The following is a 21,203-nucleotide window of genomic DNA, read 5'->3' on the forward strand; positions in this document are numbered from 1 at the left end:
TAATAAATACTCAATTGCTGGCTAAGCCTGTGCAGACTGTGGCTTAGCAATACACCCACACACATTCAAATATTTTCTGTGTGTAACAACAGTTTAAGCTCTTCTCTCTTGCTATTTCCCTGGGCAGCGAAACAAAAGGCAGGACTAAAGCGAAAGTAAAGGCCGCCGTTGCGCTGTGTAATGCCCTTTGGGGCTTTTTGGTCGAGTTGCGGTTTATTTCCTTCCAACATTTTATTTGTATTCGTTCTTTTTTTTGCGGCGCGTGGGTTGTCTGATAAATTCCAGTTTTGACAGTCGAATTAACCTGTCATGTTTGTGGCTGCGTCGAGATCACAAACAAAAGAAAATGTTGCATGTTTCGCGGCGCTCTGACATGGACATGAGCAATAAACAATGCACAAAGGAACGAAAAAATAGAAAGTTAACAACTCAAACTCACAAAAAAATGTTGCATATGCAGAACGAAAAATAAAAAGAAATAGAAGTCAAAGCGCATTTTAAGAATTATACGCTAAACTAAAAGTCTTGCTCTTTTTAGTTGTTGCTGTTGCTCTTTTCTCTGTAGTTTGCTGCTCGTCTTTGTTCTTGTGACTTGTTGACTTGTCAGTCTGTGACAGAATGGGAATGGGTTTGATATAGGGGTTCTTGACATTGCATAAACTGTCATTTAGTTTGTTCAACTTGACAGCTAACCATTCATTTTCGGGGGGTTGCTGCAAAACTGCAAAACGAGTCGCAACATCGAAAAACTGTCTTGCTGCAACTGGAAACTGACTCGAGAGCGACTGACTCTTGAGTCTTCAGAGTCTCGAGAGGTGTCACACAAATTAAATGGTTCCCTGTCATTCACAACTAGAACAGCCAAAGAAACGTTGAAATCAAAGCTCAAGAAGCCAGTAATAGTTTTCGTTTTTTTTTTGTTCGCTTCGTTGTTTTTTTTTGCAGCCAAGTTGGAAAAATGAGATTCTCGCATGAGTCACGCACCTGTCGCAGCTGAAGTTGCCTTGAGGTTCACTCCCAAACTTAAATAGCTGCATTTTTCAGGCAAAGTGCAGCGCAAATATTTGCTAATGCTCGCCTTCGTCCCGCCCTCCCGTTTTTTCTCCACACTGACATTGATTAAATGCAACGCGTTCAACAAATTCTTGAGGCAAAGTTGACGTAGCTCAGATTTGTTATCTAAGCTGTGTCCTTTCGTGGTGTACAGTGTGTGGTGTGTGGTGTGCAGGTGTCCATATCCAGGCGAAAAATTTGCAAGTTGTTATGGCTGCATGAGTTTTTCTATGCATAAATTAGGACAAACTCTGAAGGAATGAGAAATGAGCACAAAATAAATGGCATAAAACATGGCAGGACAAGCGGATGATGATGCTTAATTATGTATGAGATAATTAACATGATTATGGGAATTATGGGAGAGAGAGAGAGAAAAAGAAATTTGCTGTCACTTTCAACATGAATTCACCTAAATAATCTAAATACAAAACATGCAGTTTTCACTACAAGAAAACGCAGTCAGCTACTTAAGCTCTTAAAGCTCATTAAAGCTGACAGTTAAGTTACTTCGAAGTGTATTAAAGTTGTCTCTCAATCAACTAATATGCTAAGCTGCTTAAAGCTGTCTGAGAAGTTGCGCTTTAGCCTCTTTTGTACCTACGAACTTGTCTAGACTCGGCAGTAATTGAAACTTTGAGCTGCCTTGCTTGGCTTTAAGTAGTATTAATCAATGAACTTGAGCTTATGAAAAAAGGCAGCAAAAAATCTACATAATACTTTTAAAGTGCTAAACGGAAGTAATTGAGGTATTAAAAATCAAATTTCCGCTGTAACTTGAAACCAAAAATTAATTAAACGTTTCGTTTAAAGAAAAAAACAAAAGCAGAAAATATGACCCAAAAAAATTATTCTGAAAAAAAGTAATGTAAACTAAATTAAAGATTTTTGTAAGGGAAAAATAAATTTGAGTAGTTTTCTAACTAATCAATATAAAGCAAAGTTTATATACTGCCCACACTATTTGGATTGAAGCTTAGAAGTGCTCACTTTCCTTCCCCCTCCTCTTGTCTAACCCTTTTCCAACTAAAAAGGAACTTGTCAAAGCAATTTTGATTTTGTTTTTGTGCTGTTGGTCAACTTATTTTACACCAGGCACAACTGGCAGCTGGCAGAGGAAGCAATAAAGGAGCTCAGAGGAAGCCGTATAAGAGAAGAAGTTGCCACCACACACACGTTGCGCATGTTGTGTATGAGGCAAGTGGCAGGCGGGTATGCAGATAGCATGCAACGTGCAACGTGCGTATGTGGCAGCTTCTGTATCAAATTTCACTTTCAAAATTTGCCAACTGCTTCGAAACTGTCGCCAGTTGTTTTGCTTGTCGCCCGGTTGATGTTGCCCCGCTTACAAATAGCTTATGCTCATTGATTTTGTGGCATGTTGCAAGCTAAAGTACAAGACTACAACCAACTGGGGATTGCAGCAACTGTTGTTGGCCAACTAAGCACACACACACACACATAAACACATTGCCAAGGCTTGACATCGAAACGTGGCCAATTGTGGGTTTGCTTTCTTGGCATGTGCGTAGCTGTCGAGAACTGGGATTGCGTCGACTATGACGATGACGATGCCGATTGCGATTGGGATTGGGATTGAGTTGGGTTTGTTAGGTATTGGATTACCGCTAGAAAAAGGCCAACTTGTCGTGCATGCTGAAAGGGTCGAGAACTGAAACTGATTTATGACAGTCGGGCAGGTAGGTAGGAAGGAGTAAATGAAGTGGGTTTGACCAGCCAGTAACCAAGTCAAGTCATGGATTATGTTACAGTTACAGCTACAGCTAGTATGCAGCTACAAATGACTAATGATCAAAACCCATTTCGGAGTTCAACTCTCCTCCATCAGCCAAATGAGTTTTTAAGCCGAAAACAGCTTGCAATTGGCATTGGGGGAAATTGCAATCGAAATCGAAAACGAAAACGAACTGAAAAATATGACAGCTCTTTAGATGCAGTGTTTACTTGCAATATTTTAATCGAATATAAACATCAAATAAAATGCACAAAATGTTTCAAGTGCTTCGTTTGATGCTCTCACGTACGTGACTCACATGACGTATACGCATTATTTTGCCTATTTATAGCGTGTTGCAAGTGGACCTACTTTGCTGCCTTCGAAACGTTCTGTTTGTTTGTTTTGTATTTATTCTGCACTCTGGGAAAATTGCTTTGCTCAAATGCAAACAAAAACGTGCGTCAAGAAGTGCGAATTAATTATAGCAACGTGTGACTCATTGAAGTATTTAACATTTTCTTTTACTATATGTGAAATTCAATTATAATTAAAGCTATTCAAGTAGCTACAATTTTACCTCTCTTTGATGAACTTTTATAATTGCAATTTGGATTATTAGTTGAATTAAAAAAGTGTCTACAATTTAAAAAAGGTAAATATTTGATTGTTAATAAGATTGTTGAAGTTATTCAGCGATAGCTCTGGTTTAATTTTAGAGTACTTCTTTTTAGTAAAATATTTTTACAATTAGATAGAATTGACGCGTCTAAAATTTGACTTCGCTCTTTAAGATATTTTTGTGATTCATTTAAATGCAATTATAATTAACATTACTGGAGACGCTTTTTGTTCATTCTATTGAACTTATTCATATTGCTTTATAATTTTGCGTATTGTCCTTGTCCTTGTCTAAGCAACTTAAGTTGAAGATGTATTAATTTAGTAAAGAATCTATTTCTAATGTTTACTTCCTTCTGTCACATAAAGTTGCTTGATAATCCAGTTCTAAGTTCACTTTAGTCAAGTCGCACTGTATTCTATTTAGTATTTAATCGCCTTATCCGCTGGCTAAGCAAACTTGCCGCACTGTAAATAAATCATTTTACTTTGGTTGGCATTATTTGCCACTTCAGCTTAAGATTTTAAGTCTGCATAACAACAACCACATTTGTTGCGGTTACTTTTCCCCTTCCCCTTTCCCTTCCCCATTTCGTTTTCTTCACTTTCTCAGCAGGTGATATGTGTACTTAAGAACTTAAAAACTTAGAAGTGAGTTTTAGTTTGCTTTTGCCAGTTGCAAGTTGACGCTGTCGACGTCCGCTGCATTAAAGTTTCACTTGAGGTCAAGTTTGTCGCCAGCAACGGGATCGGGATTGGTCCGAAAAGTGTTGACACAGCTCTCAATTTGTAATTTGTCCAACTTCAGTCACAGTCACAAAATGGGGGAGGCACAGGGGGCGTGGCCAGATTATATTTGCATTAATGCGACATACGTCAAAAACAAATAGAAGAAAAGCATAAAACTTTTTGTGTGTTTTTTGTTTGAGGAGCAAAAAGTTGGCGTGTTAAAACTTAAAGCTGTGCAAACATTTCGCAGTCAAAACTCAGTCGAAAAGAAGATTTCGCATTTAAAGAAAAATCTTCAGAAGTTTTTCCACTTCTTTTTGCTGATGCTGTTGCTGTTGTCGCTGTGTGTATGTAAATAATATAAAATAAGGCGCAAAAGAAGTTCAAACACATTTAAATTAGGCCTGAGCGCATTTTGATGATGTTGCGAAACTTTTTCTACAATTCCTCTTCCTTCGCTGCTCAAAACTTTTTGTTGACAACATTTTTGCTTGTTAGTTTTGTTGTTGTTGTTTTTGTTGTTGCCGTTGCAGTAACATGTTCCCATCATTATAATGTGTAATGCTTTATTACGGTAACTTTTTTTTTACGCAACATTTTTTTGAAGTAAAACATGAAACTTCTTTAAATAAAGTTGTCAAGTCAGTGTTTTGGCTGTGTTCCTATTTAGGTGTTAAGAAGTCTGTGAGAATTCTTCTCTCTAAATATATGCATAATGGAAATGTATTAAATTAGCCTCGTGATGTGATTTGCATAGCAAATTCCTCAGTTCAGAGCAGCTTTGAACTTGTTTTCGCTCTGTTTTAATAACTTAATTGAACTCGAAATTATTCGAGAGCAGCGCAACTTGAATTTTGTTAAGATAAGTTGTTGCCTCAGTTTAGTTTAGATTGCGACATTAATTTGCATTGAAGTTAATTGCAATATAGTTTTAGATTGTGAAATTAAAAACACATTCTTTAACAAATATTTTAACATCATATATTACGTAATATATTTCATGACATGCTTTAGGTAAAGAGACTTTTTTCTATGCAATATTTATTTTCCAACGCCCAAATTAATAAGTCTGTTTCCCAAATAATTTTAAAATATCTCATTATGGTTGGTTTAAATTGTTTAATAATCTCTCGCTGAAGGATTTAGTTTACTACCAACTCTCTGATTAAATATGTTATATAATAAATAAATTAATAAAGAAATGATTTAAAATTATATTTACATAAATATTCATTAATGATATTCATTTGTTTTACAATTCTTAACTTTCCCTACCTTAATCCTTTCATATTCTCGGCTTAAACATCAAAAAGTCATTTGGCAAACAAAGTTGAAGATATCTTTTACCTATAAACAACTCCACTAAGCTGCTTTTGGGTTACTTAAGCTTTAAAGAGCTTAAATATTATGACACTTTTTATCAGTTCGAGCTGCTTGCAGCTCATTTTGATTAAGACTCAACTCGTTCCTTTTTTTTCTAAGAGGCTCTCTTTTTAAATTACACACTAGAGTTTTTCTCTGCTGTTCTCCGGACAAATTCACAACTGAACTGTAAATCGCTTATAGTTTTGTGCCGTGCAGCCGTTGCAAACCACATCAAAAATATATAAAGACAATTGCCAGGGCAACATTTAATACTGTCAAACAGAAATTGGCAGCAACAGCAGCAGCAACAACAACAACGAACGAACAGAGAGCATCGTGTTGGCCTCCCTGTTGACGTTTTGTTTGGCCCAAGTTGAATGTAAGCGGCTTTTGCTTATCGCTTGACATTTTTCTGACTTGTACAATACACAATGCACCCCTGTTGCCCCCATCTCCACCTCCCCTTGATACCCCCAATATTCTGTCCCGGTTTTTGCTTCAGGAAATCAGCTCTGCACTTGGGCACATGCAATTTTTATGTGCTGTGAGGCGACTGTAAAAACCACAACAAAAGGTTGTCAAGATGAGCACAGTCGCAGTTACAGTTACAGCTACAGCTGGAGATACAGATACAGATACAGCTGCACAGATACATTTATAGTGGATACAAATATGTACATCTGACATGTGACTGGGATTATGCGACATCAAAGATATGAATGTGACTCTTATAGTTGCGCATATTTTTTGCTCTTTTGCCAGTTTTGCCAGAGTTTTAATTGACTGGCAAAAATGTGATTTAATATTCACTTTGAGTCACTTTTAACAAATAGCAAATGCATTGGTTGAACTTTTTTTTAGTACAAGTGTTTGAGGTTTGCACTGAGCTTTTTAAAAGTTTGTGCATAAAAATCTTTTAAAATGTAAAATTCTGTCATATTTGTTGAGGAACATAATTGACAGAGAGCAAAATGAAAAAAGCAAAATCTGATCAACAAAATAGATTACAATATTTTTGGATAAAAATTGAGAAGAGATACGTATCCGATTTACTGAAAAAACGCAATATTAAAAAAATAGGGGGAATAACTATGAAAAAAAAAAGTCCAATATTGTTTCTGAAAATATGGAAGACGTAACTGAGATCAAAAATGTATCTACTGAAGCGACATCAATAAAAGCAATAAACGAGATGCCACAATCTTAAAATAAATATGAAAATGATAGAAATTAAAAACAAAGTCACATGTAATATAACATTATAATGAGCTAAAGAATCACTGAACTTCCTTAGCAATCTCCTTCACTCATTATATAATTTATTTATCTTTGTTTAACTTATTAATTTTTCAAGAACTATGCAAATTTTGGTAAATGACTTTACTTTGTTCCCATATATTTAGAGTGATTTCTTATGCTTTCATCTTTATTAGCAAAGTAGGGAACAACTTCACCCATCCTCTTGCCTCTTTCTCCCTCACTTTCTTCTCTCCAGTCTTCTGCCTTTTAGCCGCTTAATCAGCGCTTAAGTAGCAACTCGGCAGAAAAAAAAACCTTTCCGCACTTGCGCTCACTTGAACTTAATTTAGTGAGTGGTTTGAGCAGCAGCTTCTCCTGCTGCTTTCATCATGCAACTCATGCCACATGCGTCATAAATGTCTGGGACAGCAGCAACAACAAAACGTTGAAGAACGCGAGGAATGAGAAGAAAGTGCTGAATTCTAGGCTAGGTTGGCAATAAAAACGCACTTGCCGCAGCTCCACTCAAGCCTCTTCCTCACAGTCTCTGTCTCTCTCTCTCTCTGTTTCTCTCTCGGGGTCTGTCGACTGGTTACCACTTCCGGCGGCAAAAGCAGTTCCTGCCACAGGTAACCAAAGGCAACCCCAAAATGTCTGGCCTCTGAGTTTGCGAGTTGCGAGTTGGAGTTCGAAGCTGGCGTCTGGGAGCAACATATGCAAATTTAATATTTTTATTAAAAAACCTTTTTGGACCACACAAAGAAGAGACGGTAACGGCAACAGCTCACTTCAGACGTGTGGCAAGCAAGTTGAGGGTGGGGGCAACAAAAGCTTTAGAGGATTCAGAGAGAACGAGGTGACTCTGCTCTACTCTGTGTCTGTGTCGCTGTTTTGATAGGGAAGCGAATTAAGTGCCGCGGTTCGAGTAAGTTTTTCTTCTCTTCTTCCAGTTTTTTTTTAACCCTTTTGCCCTCTCTAAAGTCTACACACTCTCCAACTCTTTTTCACTTTACCTCTGCCGACTATAAAAACAAGTTTTTTTCTCCACTTTGTGCGAGAATATTGCCTGTATCCTTAACCCCGCTTAGCCCCCTTAACCCTTTGCCAACACACACACATACAACAAGCACCACAAGAGTTGCTGTTGTTGTTCAGTTTGTGCTTTGTTATTGTTGCTTCTGCTGCTGCTTCTGTTTGGATTGTTAGCCAGTTTGTAGTTCTTTTGTTGTAGTTATTCTTACTCTTTCCCTCCATTTGATATCTTCTCCCTTCTCAGCTGTTCTGCTGCTTCTTCTCTTGGCTTGAGAAGTTGACGGAGTTTAATTTCTGCAAGCAACCAGCTTTGGCTCTTCATAGTTAAGCTGTTAATTGCTTAATGGATCAACAGCAGAAGCTTGACTATTATTATATATATTTTCTACGACTAGTTAAATATTTTAATGAACCAGAAAGTAAGATGCATTTCACATATTTTTATTTATGCGGAAAACAAATAGAATTTATAAATATGTATATTTTATTTTTATATGTGTATTATATTTTTTCAATGTTTTGCTTTAATTACAATAATGTTTTATATTTTCCAGAAGAGTGTTACAATATAGACTCTTACATTACAAAATATTTTGTTTTTATCTTCACATTTGCGCATCAATTTCCAATTTCATGTGATGCTTACTTCTCAAAATAGAACACTCAATATTTACTACGTTACAAAACACTCTATATATAGTCGTTAACCCTTGTAGTCTTTGCTCTTTCTTGGTCGAAACTTTTCTCATTACTTGTCAACTTATTTCGCTGCCCCAAACCCGAAAACACTGATTGTCCCTTAAGCCCCCATGAAAGCCCCAGCTCTCATCTCCCAGTTCCCAGTTCCATCAGCAACATCAACTTTAACCCTAATTCATTATTAATTTCAAATTGAATTTACATTTACATAACAATTTCACTTTTGGTCTGCCGCAAAAGCCTTCCACAAAAGAAAAAATTGATTGAAAAATATACAAAGATCGCAGTTGTTATCTAGACTAGACAAAAGAAGGAGAGAAGGGAAAGGGAAGTAGACCTTCATCAACGTTTAAGGTAATGACAACAGCAATGGGCCATAACAATAATGAGAATTTCTCAACCCGAATGTGTTTCGAGTCTCGTCCTTGTATGGGCCATAAATAAAACAAACGACACGATAACCACAAATTCCATTAAAAATCCCATTCTAGCATTTGCTTCATTGCTTCATTATGATGTGTCAGGTGGGAATGCTCGCTCCTCAGCAGCAGCAGCAGCAGCAGCCAAAACTAACCGTCTAGCAAATGTGTTTACAGATAAACCCGAAAGCCAAAAAAAAAGCTGAAAGTGTAGTTCAAAATTATGTCACAGCCAGAGGACAACAACAGAACACATTCCCATTCACCTGTCTCTGACCTAAGCAATCCCCAGTCCGAAGTCCGAAGCTCTCGTGTCCCAACCCCATTTCCATCCCTCTCAGCGGTGGCATCCGTTCTATTTGACCTTTGCTTTTGAATAAAGTGTTGGCACAAAAAGAATAAAAGAGAAATGGAAGAAAGCAAAGAAAGCAACAAACGCAAAAGCTAACACGGAATGTAGGTCCTGTTTCTCGTCCTGTTTCTGTTTCGTTTTTCTACTTGCTACTTGATGACATTCCCTCCGCTGTTTTTTTTACCGTTTCCTTCTACTTCTTCTTCTTCTTCAGCTGCTGCTGTTCTGTTTTATCCTCCCACATTTCCGTTCGTCCTGTCGTCTGCTTTCTGACTTCTGTTTTCGCTTTATGTTTCGTGTAGTTCGCCAAGACCTTGTGCATAAATAAATTTTCGCATGTTGGCGGCACATTTGACTGCCGTCTCACGTTTCCCCTTTCCATTACTTTCTTCCCTCACTCTTCGCTCTTTGTTTCTCTCCCACATGTTATAATAATGCTTTTCGGACGTAATTACACTTTAGCTTTGAGCATGTTTAGGTTTTAAACTGTGTCACCATCGCCGGGTCTCGTTAGTTATCCGTTTTTTTTTTTTTTTTTTTTTTTTTGCCTTCTCCCCTCGTTTTTTGTGTATCACAGTGTAATTGAGTTCCGCTTGGGGGCGTGTCCCTTTGGCTTGCCCAGCAGCTGCTCAATGTCAGCGTTGATTGATTGAAGTAGCTATGCAATTGAGTTGGGTTTTTTGCTTAGCCAAAAAGGGTTTCTCTCTCTCTTTCTTCGGTTCATTCTAGTTTACTTTCGGTGTGGGGTATATTGAAAATAATGGATTGTCCTGCACAAACTAATATCGAAATGGAAATGAAAGTGGAAATTTGAGTCTATTTAACTAATGGCATATTATTTTCTGTATCTTTTCAGGTATGTTTTTTCAACAGCTAAACAAGCTAATCTTATGTGTATCCTCCTCCTTAGGGTAGTGAGTGAGTAAATTTGATATTTATGCTAAGCACCCAAAAGGGTTGAAGGGCAAAATAACTTTTAAGTGATATAAAGATGTTATGTTTGTTGTTATGAGGTGTGTTTTGTTATGATTGATTGGCATTGGCATTGACTGTCGGTCTGTATATCTACTTGTGTGTCAGCACTCATATCTAACACATTAAAGAAGCAAATATTCTTTTCACTTTTAGTCTATTTAAGAATTTAAGGGTTTAATAGAATTCCCGTGCAAGATATAAGTAAAAAACATACAATTAAAAGACAGTGCTCATAGCTCCAAAATATGTTTTTACAATTTTAAATTCACATTAAGAGAGAAAGAACTACTGTACATTATAAATGCAACGACTCTTAAACTTAGAGGCAATATTTGGACAGGTTCAAAGTACTTTTAGTGAAATTCTTGCCAATTTTAAAAGTAAAGTGGCTTAAGCTTGAAGATAATATTTTTACATTTCCTAACTAAGTCTGGTTTATTTTTGAATTACTGCATATTACAAAAGCCATAGCTTTTCAACTTTAAGACAATATTCTTAAAGTTTATGAATATGTTAGTTAAAATAATTTTTAACATTCTACAATTCTCGAGCCTTATAAGAGAACCAAATTTAAAGACAATATTCAAATAAGTTCTATGAAGCTTTAAGATATTCAACAATTATAGAATCTTCACATATTATATAAGCAAAGTGTTTTTCAACCATGGATGCAATATTCTTAAGAAGTTTTGGTGTTTACATAGAACTTTAGCTTTTCAAAATTCAAAGTCAAGAAATTCATAGACAAATGCCTAAAAATTTACAGGCTAAGAACATAAGCTCACATTTATAAATGTCTGCAATCTGTGAATATTTCTTTATTCTAATTATTTCCTTTCTTTAACGTTTTGTATTGATCTGTTTGTAATGCGAAATTGCTAATTTCGTTTATCGACCAATTGAGAAACAACGTAAGCAGCTTAATGCATAAATTTGCAAATCTCACACCCATTTTAGCAGTTGCAAATGCCATGGCAACCCCCTAGAAAACAGCTTGCTGCCCTTCCCCTTCCCTTCTTCCACCTTCTGCTCATGAGTTTGTTGTGGCAACTTGGCAAGAATTCAAACATTTATCTGCTGCGAAAAAGCCACATTGCAGTCTGCTAGGGTCAAGTGCTCCTCGCATCGTTATCGTATATAGTAGAGCGAGTGTTATAGAGAGTAGCTTCTATCAGCTTGAAAGCATCGCAAATGAGGAGGGAGCGGCGGTACAGCAAACGACCCACAGATGGCGCTCGAGCGGAACGAACGGGAACAGAAGGCTGCAACAACAGCAACAACAACAACAACAACGAAAGCGAACAGAAATAACAACGAGAATAACTGAAAAGGAGAGAAATGTCTTCTTTCGGTTGCAATTGCCGCGTTACGCTTCAAGTGGCAGCTGTTTGTTTGTGTGTGTGGAACTGACCTACAAGTTGCCACATGAACTTGCAACTTTTGGCAAATGAGTTGCCCCTTTGCACCCGTTCTGCCCCCGTTTTCGTTAACCCTCTTTGACAGTTTGATGCAGTTTGATGGCAGCGAATGGCCAACGAAGCGTCACAAGCAAACGAGTTTCCCAAATGTAATTATCGAGCAGATGCAGAAGCAGAAGCAGCAACGAAAAACAACGTCGCAATGAAGTGGTAACAAGTTGTAACGTTTGCTACCATAAAACAAGGCATTGTGGGGTTAATAAAGCAAGCTAGAGAGAGTGAGGGGTTAATGCCAACTGTTGCTGCCGCAAAACTCATAAATTTGAACACTTGCCATGTCGACTAAAGCAAACTAAATAAGTTGTTCTTGTTGTTGTTGTGTGTGTGTTGTTTATCAATTTGAGGGGAGGAGAAATGTGTGTGGTGTATATAAAGAGGCATAAATTCCATTTTTATTTCGCTTTGGACTTGGCCTAATGCAATAATAACGTATATTTTATAGACCCAAAAACTTTTGCGCTAGAGCACACAGCTGCGACAGATTCATGAGTGTGTGCGGGTGTGTGTGTGTGTGTGTGTGTGTATTAATTTCACACATTTACACAGCACTTTTGTGTCTCATTTTTCTTCGAGCGAAAACTTGCCTACATTGCGGAAAAAATGAAAGAAAGCGAGGCAAAAGTAAAGCTGGAAGAAGGGCAGCATCAAGTATACGCCACGTAGTCCGATGCCTAGCAACTTTTGCACGTTCTTTGCTGACTTGTTGCCCACATGCTTCGCTCACTCTGTATGTATGTGTGTGTGTATTTTGATAAGAGTCATTTAGCGAGTGTGTGTATGTGAGTGTGTGAGTGTGTGAGTGCGTAGCAAATTGAAATAAATCTTGACAAGTGCGTTGCGTACATTGCGTGAAGCCAGCAAACGAGTTTTGTGCAAACGCAAAAGAAGTAGAAAAAGAAGCCGAGGCAACAAATTAATAACTAGGCAGCAGCTAGACGTTCCCCTGCTAGATTAATTATACGCACCGAAGGGGCAAAAGCGAAAGACAAAGCAGGCGAAATAAAATGAGGGGGAAGAAGCGAGCAGCAACTTCATATGATATATGTGCGAGTAAATTGCTTGCTCTCGGACTGAGAGATAGCAGGAGAAGCAGCAGCAAAACTCCAAAAGAAAAAGCGAGTTAATAATTTAAAAACAAACGAAAGACAACGAAAATAACTTGGCCTATTCATTTGCTTAAAGAGACATCAAATTGGCCAACAAAGTCTTGGGCGTCATTTGCTTTGACAACAAAAGTACAAACTGGTCGCTTAAAGATAACAAAAGAGTTTTATTTATACACAAAGTTGCGTCTTCCCTTTGTGTGTGTGTGGGTGTCATTTATTTGTATTCCGAGAATTATCGTGCCAAATGTCAGGCTCAAGTGCCGCTAAAAATACGACCTCAAAAAAATCTAAAACGAACTGACTTTTAGGTGTCGACACGAAATGCTTAAATAAATAAAGTTAAAGTTCAATTGGTTTAACAGGAAGTGCAGAAAAAAAACATTTAGATAGAATTACGAATGAAATCTTTAACAAGAATTATTGATATTTTTAGAGTAAATACGAAAAGCAAAGCAAACAATGATTTAGTTGCAAATACGTTGTATAAATAAATTCAATTTTAGGTGCAAATTTTCAAATATCAATGCCATAGAATTTTTAATTTTATTATGAAAATATTGTTGACTAATTGCTAAAAATGTTGCCAATAGTTTGCTGCAGTTAAATAGATTATTTGAAGCAAACAAATAAACGAAATTATTGCCCGAATTTTGTGAAATTGCATTAGAAATTGTGTTGTTGCCAAATATAAAACACAAATATTTAAACATTTTCAAATGTAAAACTTTAAATGTTTCTAGCTTCGATAAATTGCTTGCAACTGTTTCGCTTCTCTCTTATTTTATCTTATTACTTCCCCACTTCCTACTCTTGCCTTGCAACAGAATCAAATCAAAAACTGTGTAAATCCAACAACACGTAAACACAACGAGCGCCAATCTAAATGAGCATACAACTAATTAAAATTCATGCCCCAAAAAGTAGACTACAAATAAAGCATAGCAGCAAATAAAAAAATCTCCTTCTTTCCTTCTTTCTCCCTCCTCTCTGGGGCAGTACGTGAGGTCACGCCCACGCAGAGTGTGAGTTTTGAAGCAGTGATAAATATGGAAACAAGTGAAAAAAAAAACAACAGCTAAGAAGTTGCTCGACTGTGAAATACCCGCTACTCATTTTCAATAATGGCAACGCAGTGCAGTCTTAATTTAAAAATATACCAAATTAAATTATACCAGAGTCTTATTATACCAAAAGAATACTGAAATATACCTGAGTCTTTACCGATATACCAACTTAATATGCCAAAAGAATACTAAAATATACCAACAATAGTATTTGGTAAATTAATATACTCTTATGATCCAAATATACTATATACAATTATTTCTAATATAACTTCTACATTTTTTCTGTGTTCGCAATCAAATTTTTGGGGAAGAGTCAATCGCAAATATAGTTTGTGCTCCAAATATACCAGATTGTCAAATGACCTACTGCAACTATCTACTCACAGCTAGTCTATGGGATCTGCACAAAATTATAATACCCTTTTAGCCTGTGGGTAGCGGGTATAAAGAGCAAGAGCGAACTGATGATTACTCACTGCCAGTTTTTGGAAATCAAGGCAGCTTCCCAAATTTATGTAACTCAGCGCATTTGCTTCTTGCTTACCACCTAGCGGGAGGGAGAGGTGGCTAATTAAATGACAGCGCGACGACTGTGGAGGCAAAATTAACCTTTAATTTTTGATAAACAAGCGCCGATGGAGAACACACTCTAAAAATATGCAAACGGAATGAATGCAAATGAAGTGGAGCCCAGCTGCGAGCCAGACAGATCTGGAGGAGAACCGAAAGGAGAGGCACAGCAGGTGGCAGCGGCGAGAAGAAAAGCACAAAATATTGTGTATAGTTATGCCAGCCAGGAGAGAAGGAAGGAAGGGAATATTTCCAAGGGGGAGACAGAGCAAACGCCACGCAGTTTCCGGTGCTCTCGACAGCCGTTTACATAATTTCAATATGGCGGCGGCTGCTTTTTTTTTTCTGTTGGTTTTTTTTCTCTGTAGGCGCGCGCGTGGCCAGCAGCCGAAACGGCCACTTAAAGGACATGCCAGGAGCAGGCAGAAGCTGCCTGGCTGACTGCGAATTTTTCATTGTGTTGTGAGAGAGTGGAGAGTGGAGAGAGAGAGAGCGGAGAGTGGGAGAGAGATGAAAAAGTAACAATATAAAAATTTGTGTTTATGTTTTACTTTATTTTTGTTCATTTTCATTTTTTATTATTTCGTTGTTATTCTCGACGCTGACGCTGACGCTGCCATCGGGATGACAGGCTGCCCACTTTTGACACTTATTTTTGACAGCTTAAGGACATTTGAGGGTCATGCACTTTTGGGAGAGTCCCCGAGAAAGCGGGCAAATTTTCAAAATTGTTTGCATGTCTGAGATTTGTGGCAGTTTATTATGAATATGTGTATGTGTGTGTGTGTGTGTGTGTCTGCGAGCCAAAGTCAAGTTGTAGTCTGAAGTAGGCGTGCCACTCAAAGCCCCGAAACCACATTCATAATGAATGAGTGGGTGCCACCCCCCAAACGTTTTGCGCTGCGACACGAATTTTGTGTAGCCGCTTTTGACTAAATAGTAAGGAGAAGGGAAGAGAGAAGAGGATGGGGCTGTGTGTTAACTGACGACTTTATTGAACCTATGCTTAGCAACTGCTGCTGCCTGTAATTAAATTAAATTATGGTTGCGCCTAGAACCCAACTACAAGCCCTGTAAAACCTCCTCCTCTCCCTCTCTTACTCTCTCCACTTTCTGTGCACTGTCGTCTGGTATTTTTCGGTGCTTTGTCACATTAAAATTTAGTGTTGCTTTTAAGTGCCGGTAATAAGATATTTTGTATGCTTCTGGGGCAATGGACAACACATCAGGCGCAGCCTAGCGCCATGTGTTTAGCAAGACTCGTTCACTCGCCCCTCTCTATGTGTGTGACAAAAGCAGTTTGCATAATTTAAAAGGCCTAAAAAGCAACTATAAGTTTCTGCAAGGGATTATAAATTTCTGGTCGCTAGAGACATGCTTGTGAATGCCAAAAGATGTTGTACTCAGGGACACAAGTGAAGGACAATTTTGGGTTACATTCTTGCTGAATGTTTTTTGGCAACAATTCGCTGTGTGTTCACACTCGGTTTACCAAGCCACAAAAAAGGGTTTACAGGACAACAGCTGCTTATAGTTGCCCCTCAAAGTATTCAGTTGCAGATGGCCTTCATTAGATGAAACGAATTCACATCTGAAAACTGCTTCCATTTGGTTGACATAATGACAGCAGAAATAACACAAATTTATAAGGCGGAAGGCTTAAGTCAATCATGAGCACAACTGGCAAGCTTTTCACTTTCTTTTTTTTTTCTTGTTTTGCATATTATGCAATTAAGACTGTTTGAAATGTTAATTACACATTACACAAATGGGACAGATATTTAGAGCAATTTGTGTGGAAATTGCTAGTTGAACTTTAAGAGTTATTCACTTTCACTTGAGAGGGCTTTAAAGTACTGAAAGACAAGTTGAAAAGGCAACTGTAGTTAGTAAAGATTTCAAGAAATATGATATGTATGTATATACAAGCAAAAAGTTTTAAAATATATAATATTATATTTATTATATTAATATTTACATACATTTGAAATTTAATTCTTGATGCGATAAATCTTTTTAGCACTTCAGCTCAAAATTAGCAATCTCATCAATTGACAAAATGATTTGTTTAAAAAAATTAGCTATAATAATTATAAGTTTTTATTAAATAGTTCTTAAAAATATATTTGAATTACTATAATTTTGTAAAACATTTAAAAACTTTAAAAAGATAAAATTCTAGATAACAAAATTCTTCTTTAGTTAATACTAGTATTTATAATTATAAACAGACACACAATAAATTTCTACATGACAAACTTTTATAAGTGGAACATTAATCTGGGTGTTAAAGTGCTTCTTTTAACATAAATTTTTAAGTGCTCATCACCAATATCGTTGCAATAATCAAAGTCCTTTAATCTTCACTTTTTTGCATTAAATGCCAACACCTGTTTGCCAGCGAGTTCAATCAACCTTTGCTATTGTGCCTGACTCGGCAGACTTATCTCTGATTATGTATTGACCAGACAGAGTCTATAAAAAAGTGCTTTAAGCACCTGGCAAACTAAATCACAGCAGTTTATGTAGTTGCCGGTACAAAATCAAACTGAAATGGATCGATTTGCCATTCCCCAAGTCTGTCTGCGAATGTGTGTGTAGAGGTGTGTCTGTGTGTGTGTGTTTGTGGTAATCAGCGCTATCAAAAGCAAAGCACGTTTAAGCTTAGAGAACATTGGCGACAAGACAACTAAAAAGGTAAAAGCAACAACAGCAGCAGCAGAGACAACTGACAGCTGAGCAAAGAAATGTTGGAAGACGTGTTAAGCGCCTTAAAGTATGCAGCAAAAACAACGACATCGAAGCGACAAGCGACCGACCACATGTGTCATTAGAGTGTGAACGAACACCGAACAGCAATCGACAAAAAACAGAATTCAGATGGACAATTGAGTTGGCTGTTGTGGGCGTGGTTCACTCCCCCTAACTCACACATACTCACATACAGTGTTGGAAGGTGAGAAATAAATGACACTCACCTTCTCCACCAGCCATAATCATAGTGCTTATCGTTAGTTGTGTGCTGTTCGTTGTGTGTGTTTTTTGTGCCCCCGAACTTCATAAAGGTGTCTCCCCAGAGAAGTGTCCTCCGAGTTGAGTTGTGAGAGTGCTTCTCATTCCCATTCTCAGTTCTTGCACCACTTGGCAGTCCAATTTAATTGTGCTATGGGGAACGCTTAGCAGTCACATTGACATTGTTTTCTGTCCAGTTTCCCTTCCTCCACTCTCTCTCTCTCGCTCATCCTCTCGAATTTGCATTGCTTGACTTTTGAGCCAAGAAATTTGCTTTCATGTTTCAACATATTTTTCATGCTGGTCATTGTGCAGACAGAAAAACACAGACAGAGACAGAGAGACACAACTTTTGCATAGTCTAATTGCTTGTTCAACTTGGCAAGGAAATCTCAAAAAATATCGAGAGAGACAGAACAAAATTAGAGCAAGGCAAAAGAAATACAATAGAAATACACAAAATGTACAACATTTCCAAGACAAGAAAATCAAATAAAAAAAATAGTAGTTGTAGAACAATATTCAGCAAGCAAAATGAGAAAAAATATAAGGAAAAAATATATATTTAAAATTAAAAATAAAACTTTGAACTGTAAAATAGTGTGCAGTGCTTAAAATGCACTAATAAATAAATCATGTTTATTTATAGAGAAGATAGTTGTTGCTCTTATTTACTCACATCAAAGTTTCGATTTAATATTTTTAAGAAAGTATTTGCGAATAATTTCCGCCACTTTTGCGTTATATTTTCGCAATCATTTGCAACTTTTGTATTTCTCACATCATTTGTCATTTTTAGCACACAAATAATATATGTATTTTTTTCGTTTTTGGTTTTGTTATTTATATATATATTTTATTTCATTTTATTAATATTACAACGCCTTCCACTCAACTGAGCCAGGAGTTTTTCCATTTCCCACATATACACAGAATCAGACTCCCAGCAATTTCGTTTGGCATTGCGCGTATCGATTAATTGATTGATGAACATGCTATGAATAGCAGATGAAGGTGATGTTATTATACATAACATATGAAGCGATAAGCACACAAACACACACACACAAAAATACACACATATCGTGCATGTATAGACATGCAGCCTCTGCCAAGCTGACTTTTTTGCGCTGCTTTCTCTCTGGCGCTGTATAAAAATTCAAGCGAGCTGAGAACGTGTGCCTCTGCAACGTGCTAGGCACGTGAGTGAGAGGAAGGGAGGTGGAGAGGAGCACAGAGAGAGAGTGCTGGAAAAAAACTGACTGCTGGGGTGGCGTTGCGGCATGAAAAATTGTTTGTATTGCATATTTTTAGGGGCCGACGCCATGGAAGCGACCAAGCGTGAAACATGTTATCGAAGCGCTTTTAATGGAATTAATGCACAAAAAGCAAGCAGACGCTCGCTCGCTCGCTCATTCAAACACACACACACACTCACATGCACATACACTCCTATACACAAATGAATTAAATTCCAAAGTACAGCGAAGAGCGGGGAGGAGGAAGTGTAGAAAAAAATCCATGCTTAAAGGCGCAATGTTTTTTGCCGGTTTCCGGTTGCTGCTCTATGTCTTTCACTGCAGCTGCTGGGCAAACTTTAAATTCAATTTAATTTCTTATAATTTGCCATTAATTAAAAAGCAACAGTTACATTGTCAGCTGCACATTAATGGTCTGCACAAAATGGAGTTGATATAATAATACCCTGTGATGAGATGAAATTTTGTAGAAGTTATTTAAGAAATGATTTTATATGACAAAAAAAGATTTCCATTTGCTTTAGTTGACAATCTGGTATATTTGAATAAATTACGATAAACCAGCTAAAGACTTAAGTCTTTTTTTTTAGTATTTTTAGATTGGTTTGGTATATTTTAAATAAAACAAAATCACATTGGTTTGCTCTTATTGAGAATGAGTTGCTCGTATCTGAAATTCTAGCATAATCGACAGTTGCTTTCTTGCTTGTTTCTTGGTAACAAAATTAAATTGAATTATATGTTAAGTGCAATTAAAGTGCTTTTCATTAGTTTTTATTAAAGTAAAAATGCAGTTAATTTTATTTTCAAAAAATAGTTATAATTATAATGACTATTTGCAGGGTATTTCGTAGTTTTTAATTGTATGACAACAGACTGCAAAAAGGTTATAAAATGCCTTCAAAAAGTATATGCTATACGCTCATGCAATTGAGTTATGAGTATGTGTATATGCATGCCCATGTATAAGTGAATGTGTTTGTGTGTGTGTGTGCGTAATTAGCCAAAAACATATTACTTTAATGACTGGGACATGCAGCTAGCCAAGATTTAATTATGAGGCAACAGCAAGCGGCCAAGCGAACAAATTGAATTCTCTGTTAGGCCACAACAGAAGCAGCAACAGCAGTAGCAGGAAAACCCTGCTTACCCCTCCACTCCCTTTTCCTACTCCCTTTCTCCCCCTATCTCTCTCTCCCCACTGGCTAGAGAAGTGCCCGAAATTGACCATTAAAATCGTTTATGCATTTTGTGTGCTGCTTGTTGCTGCTCTAATTGCTTGCTCTCTCTCAGTGTATGTGTGTGTGTGAGGGTGTCTGGGCATGTGTATTGGTGAGCTGCTATATTGCAGCGAGCGACCATCATAAAATATTATTATTAGAAATTAAATTTTTATGCGTATACCTAGGCACTTGGTTGGCATCAAGCCGAACAGAGAATTACGAATACGAATACGAAGCTGAAGCTGAAGCTGAAGCTGACGCGTTTTTATTGCATACTTTTTGCTGATTGCCTCAGTCGAATTTGTGCCAAAATGCTTCAAATGAAGCCATCAATTTTAATGTCCACTAAACTGGCCATAGTTGGCACTAGCCTGGACACCCCACACAAATTGTCCTTTTCCCTCACTCTCTCAAGCAATAAAAATTTACAATCATGGGCTGAGACTATGTGCGAGTTAGCAACGAACAATCAGATTGAATGTGCAGTAAGCGAAACTCCGATTTAAATATTCAGTTCAATATTTAGTAAAAATATAAACATGTTTTTGAATATGAAGAAATTTTATAATTGATTTAGTTTTAAAATACACGAAATACATGTACAAAATATAAGTTATTTATGTGTGTTTTTTTTGTTTTCTAGCATTTACTTTTTAATATAAATTATTCTATTTTTTAAAGCAGAAAATATTAAATTAAAATTTCATTATATTGTTAATTCAGTAACTGACTGATACTCTTGAAATTCCATTAGCTCTTTAAGCTGAGCATTGTAGCAATTTCAGATGTGTGCAAAAATTATTCAGGATGAAAACAAAAGAGGTGGCTGAGAGAAGTGTAGCGAGGGAATCGCAGATAAACAGAGAGCAACCGCAGAATGCAAGCCACACATACGCAGAGCAAATCTCACGCACACGCACGCACAATGTGGCACTAAGGATGTGTGAGTGTGAGAGTGTGTGTGTCTGGCAGACGAAGTTGAAGCTGAAGCTGAATTATGCGGGCTGTGTTGACAGAGAAGAGAGTGGTGAAAGGGGAAAGGGACAAAGATGCAGACGTAGACGCGGCAAGGCAACTCAAGCAAGTTCTAAGCACGTTTAGAGTAAGCCACAAGCACTCACACATACACACACACTCATACACAAGCGAACGATAAATGACACACAAATTCAATGTCAAAGCAGGAAAAGGATGAGAACAAAGCGGACATAGTAGAAGGGTCTGGAATGCTTACAATACTAGCCAGCGCCCATGGTGATGATGACAATG

The 21,203-nt window shown here is 37.2% G+C and overlaps 1 protein-coding gene and 2 long non-coding RNA genes across 3 annotated transcripts in view; 1 reads left to right on the forward strand and 2 right to left on the reverse strand.

Moving 5' to 3' along the window:
* The window catches only part of LOC133846508 (uncharacterized), a 96,909-nt gene that overhangs the window by 33,590 nt on the left and 42,116 nt on the right, over positions 1–21,203 (forward strand).
* LOC133846510 (uncharacterized) lies at positions 9,620–17,974 on the reverse strand. Its single transcript, XR_009894876.1, has 2 exons — positions 17,419–17,974; positions 9,620–10,023 (listed from the first exon to the last, which is right to left on the reverse strand). It is a non-coding gene; the product is annotated as an uncharacterized LOC133846510 (long non-coding RNA).
* Positions 18,306–19,173, reverse strand: LOC133846036 (uncharacterized). The gene is made up of 3 exons (XR_009894836.1): positions 19,104–19,173; positions 18,891–19,047; positions 18,306–18,447 (listed from the first exon to the last, which is right to left on the reverse strand). It is a non-coding gene; the product is annotated as an uncharacterized LOC133846036 (long non-coding RNA).

The sequence above is a fragment of the Drosophila sulfurigaster genome, chromosome 3, assembly GCF_023558435.1.
Source record: "Drosophila sulfurigaster albostrigata strain 15112-1811.04 chromosome 3, ASM2355843v2, whole genome shotgun sequence".
Taxonomy (NCBI): Eukaryota; Metazoa; Arthropoda; class Insecta; order Diptera; family Drosophilidae; genus Drosophila; species Drosophila sulfurigaster.